The following is a 5,046-nucleotide window of genomic DNA, read 5'->3' on the forward strand; positions in this document are numbered from 1 at the left end:
GAGTCTATCAGGGTATTTTCCAAGCAGCACTGTGTTTCTAACATCTGGATGTTGGTAAAGAGTTACTTAGTTAGAGAATTCTACCACTGAACCACCAATGCTTATTTAAAGACTTTTACAATGACGTCATGAATCTCCAGTCATCAGCAGCCTTCAACGCTTGCTGGCATGTTCAGAAGAACTTCCTGCATTTTATAACGTGGCAACTAACCCGATCAGGGAGAGTCTTCTTTTTTCTGTTTTTCTCACACAGGTTCAAACACAAGCTCCGCCTTTGTTCCTCCGCTGAGTGAGGCGGCAACATTTTTTTTACAAGTTTGACAGATGATTATTACACACAGTGGACGAGGTGCGCGATCTCAAAAATGAGTGAAAGCAGGAAAAGAAGCATTTTAATAAGTAGTAGGAGGAACAAAACAAAAGATTTGGTTTTAGTTCAATTTAACGCCACTTATTTGTCTAATAACAGCTGATTTGTGTTTCACTTCATTCATTCGCGAGACAAGCTTGAGATTCTTCGTGCGCATGCGCCGTTCCGGCTGAATCTCATGCGAGTGTGACGTTTGAGTTGGTGTCGCGTGGGGGAGAGATGAAGGACAGGAAATGCCTTTGATCTCCAGTGACGTCACACAGTCTCTTTGTGAGGTGAGTAAACGGCTGTTGATGCTGTCAGTGAAACATTCATTCATCCTCAGAGTCATCTGCTTCTACCGATCTCCATTTTCATTTCCAACCACTCAGAGAGACAAGAACACACACAGACACACTCTGACTAACCAAACCATTCCAGGAACAATCAGGATGATTCTGGCTCAGGGTGTGACAGGTCCGGGGTTCAAATCCCAGATGAGCCCTTTGTCAGCTGTTGTAAGAAGTGAAAAAGCCTCCTAAATGTGGAGGGAGGCCGACTCTGTCAGAGAGCAGTGTGCATTCTAGCTTCCTTTAGCTGTCAGCCTCTGATCATCAACTCTTCAGCTTCTATGACTTCAACAATTCCTTCTGAATGCAGTCTGAGGCAGTGATTGTGAAACTTTCATTCAGACAGAGATCCCACATTCAGAAGAAAACAGCCACACACAAACAAAGTCATCATGAACAGCCTACATGGAGCCTAAATGAAAAGAAGCAGGAACTAAAGTGTGAAAATAATGATGAACAAAGTGTCACACAGAGAGGCTGCAGCCTGGTGTGGACTATAACGTCAGAAAATGGATCAGTCTGTGACACGGAGCACTAAAGTTGGAAGGCTGAGTTCAGCTTCAGCTTCTTTCATGTTCTCCCTGTGAAAGAAAGAAGGTGAACATGAGCTTGATATGAGAACACAGCAGTAACACACATTACTGGACTGTATGTTACAATATCAATCAATTAAACTTTATTTATACAGCACTTTTCAAACTAATAATGTTGCACAAAGTGCTTTACACATTAAAATATAAAAATAAACAAGACAATATCCCCACTTCGGCCACATCACCATCCACTCAGATTAAAACAGGATGTTGTTTGTTGTACAAAGGTCATTTAGGACACTAAATAAAAATTGGCCTTTCAGTAGATAAACTGCTGCAGTGTCCTGAGTTTTGCTCTTTCAGTATCATGTTATTTATTTACACAAGACATTTTTTGCAATATGTTAAAAATATATTTACGTTTTATGAAGGGAAGAAAGGGCCAATTTAAAAGTTTAATCAGTGTGGACTGACACTCACATGTTTCACAAGAAAATATTTTATATCAACAAAAATGCTTCAAGAAATGTTCCCAAAGCAGCCCAAAGGGTCCAGAAGAAGCTGAACCTAAACCCCAGGTGGAGTTTGGAGGAGCTGGCTGAGAGGAGAGGAGGACTTGAGGAGTCTCTGGGATCATGGTGGACTGGACTCTGTTCTCAGACCAGTTCTGATTCCTCTGTCAGTCTCTGCTGGATGAAGCTCTCCTCTCCACCTCCCAGGAACATGGTCCAGAGTCTGGACAAGCTGCTGCTGCAACATCTGGATCATCAGGAAGCAGCTGATCCTCCATCAAAACACACCTTCCTCTTCACCGCCAGTAGCTATGAAGAGAAGAGAGCAGATCCATCAGTGTTTCCTGACTCTGTCCATCAGCTGTCAGTCAGTGATGCAGATCCAGCATAAAGACCTGCAGGGACTTCAGTCCTGTTCAGTCCAGATGTGCAGCAGCTGCTTCCTCTCAGCTCATGTTAACGTGTTGGAGTGAACACACTGAGCTGGAAACTCACAGACCTCAAGTCTGCTGACTCAGCACATTTCTCTGAGTCCACAGTGGAGATAAAGAGCTGAGTCATGAAGGTTCATCACTTTACTGATGATTTACTGAAGGTCCATTTAAACAGAGAGACTCAGACAGACAGACAGACAGACAGACAGACAGACAGACAGAGAGGCAGGCAGGCAGGCAGGCAGGCAGGCAGGCAGGCAGGCAGGCAGGCAGGCAGGCAGACAGACAGACAGACAGACAGACAGACAGACAGGATTCTGGTCTGCAGAAAGACCACATGGTGACAGTGTGATGAAAGAAGATCAGTGATGTGCAGCTTTCAGTCAGACTGATCTCAGAGCTGTGACAGATGAACCTGATCAGAGAACAAACAGTCTCAGCTCAGATCGGACAGTTTGATGGACGAGGACCAGAATCTGAACATCTCTGAGTTCTTCAGCTGGAATCTGATTCATTTGATGGTCACATGATCACAACAGTCCTCTGACTGATCTGATTAGCTGACTGTTTTCTCTCTGTCTTTGTGTCTAATTCTGAAATCTGTTTCTGTTCTCCTCTCACAGCTTCACTGAGGAGTTTGAAGGTTCACAGAAAAGAGTCTTTGCTCTGATACTGGATTTAAACAATATTACTGAAAGGAACATGAACTGAGTCCAACTGCAGCAGAAATAAAACATGAGTCTGACCTCCGAGTCACAAGTCTGAAGTTTGGACTCTTCACAAGATTAGACAGATCCTTCAGTCCTGAATCAATCAGGTAGTTCTCACTCAGGTCCAGTTCTCTGAGATGGGAGGGGTTGGACTTCAGAGGTGAGACCAGAGAAGAACAGCTGATCTCTGACAAACTGCAGTTCATCAACCTGAGTGAAGAAGAAAAGATGTGACTTTAGGAGACAGAGTTCCTGGTTCAAAGTGTTTCATCATCTGTTCAGAGTGAATTATGTTTTAGTGAAGGGACTTGTGGTAGCTGATTTTATTTCTGTGGTTTGGGAAATAAGGCAAATATTTTTTTTGGTTGATTGTTTTGTTTAAAATGTACCATTATGACTTTAGAAAAGGATAATAATGTATTTGTGTATGTGTATATGCAGATATATGAGAGTTCAGGTTGTTACAACAGCCACTGGATGATTAAATACGTCTTATAAACCAATGTGGGTTGAACATTTTTATGAATGACACGCAAATAAATTAATAAATGAAATGAACCACAGACTAAAATCTACATACTAACATACAAATATATATAAATATATGATGTCCCCTTTCAAAAATACAAAATTGATTGATAAACTGCATGCAATTAAAACGTCTTTTTCAATTAAATAAAAATCTGTTTTCCAAAGTTAAAACTGCAAACTGCAGTTCTCCGAGGTCTCCATAGCCCCAAAAAATCCAAATCGAATCGAATTGTTGGAGAGTGAATGATTCAGACCCCACTGAATATATATTTGTCCATGTCAGTGAGGAAAAATATATATTTCCTGTCATTGAAACGCTGAAGGATTTTTATTATTATTTTTAGTTTTAAATCTGTAGTTCAATGTTTCTCTGCCACACTGACTGGACTAAACCAGAGAAGAAGAAAACAGACGTCAGCATGAAGATCCTCAGTGAGGATCAGTATAATATCAGCCTGATGTCTGCAGGTCAGAGTCACCACAACTGTAACATCATATTAATCTGAGAGCAGAAATAAAACATGAGTCTGACCTCAGAGTCTCCAGTCTACAGTGAGGACTCTTCAGAAAACCACACAGATCCTTCAGTCCTGAATCCTTCAGGTCGTTCAGACTCAGGTCCAGTTCTCTGAGATGGGAGGGGTTGGACTTCAGAGCTGAGACCAGCGAAGAACAGCTGATCTCTGACAAACTGCATCTCTTCAACCTGAGTAAAGAATTAAAGATGTGACTTTAGGAGACAAAGTTCTTGCTTGAAAGTGTTCAATGTTTCATCAAGTCAACACATGATTCACAACATCTGGAACGTTTTCACTTAATTCAGCGGTGACCATGTTTAACATGCTGAGTTTGGTCTGAATCTTTCAGTCTGCTTGAGTCACATGACTTTATAGTCACGTTGGAACAGGAAAACACTGAATATTAGTGCTGTACCCATAGAAAGAAAAAAAACAAAAAAAACAAAAAAACGATTGATATAAGAATCACAATTTACTATGATTCAGAATCGATTCAAAATGCCCCAAAATCGATTTAAAAAAATAAAACAATGCTGACAAAAACGCTGTCTGACGTCACCACGGAGCTGGTTCTGGAACATACACATGCACCAAAACAAGGAGGAAACTACAATAATGGAGGAAAGAGAGATTCAACAGGCCCCGTCCTCGTTGCAGGCAAAGATTCTGACTCATTTTGGTTTTTACTGAGCTTGACATGACTTATTTTATAGCTTGCTGCTCAGAGAAGCAGTTTTGGTCCACACACATTTGAAAAGGCACTTTGCTTAAAATTTAAAAGGCAGCATGTTTAACTGCTAATTTAAAAAAAAAAAAAAAGACTCTTATTTTTGCTATTCAAGAAATATGTGATATTGTATTAAACAACAGTTGCAACAATTCCATCTGAGCATGGATAAATGTTTAAAACTTAATAAATGTGAAAAGACACTTTAATGTCTCCATTGGTCATTTTGTCTTGCAAAGCAGTCTGGAGTAGATCACGAGGATCCTTTGCACACCTATAGATTGAAGCAGAAATGACTATGAATTGAATTGTTTTGAATCGAAAATCATTTTGAATAAAGAATCAATTTTGAATCGAATCATAGCCTCAAAAATCCTCAAAT

Source organism: Echeneis naucrates, chromosome 2, assembly GCF_900963305.1.
Source record: "Echeneis naucrates chromosome 2, fEcheNa1.1, whole genome shotgun sequence".
In the NCBI taxonomy this organism is placed as follows: domain Eukaryota; kingdom Metazoa; phylum Chordata; class Actinopteri; order Carangiformes; family Echeneidae; genus Echeneis; species Echeneis naucrates.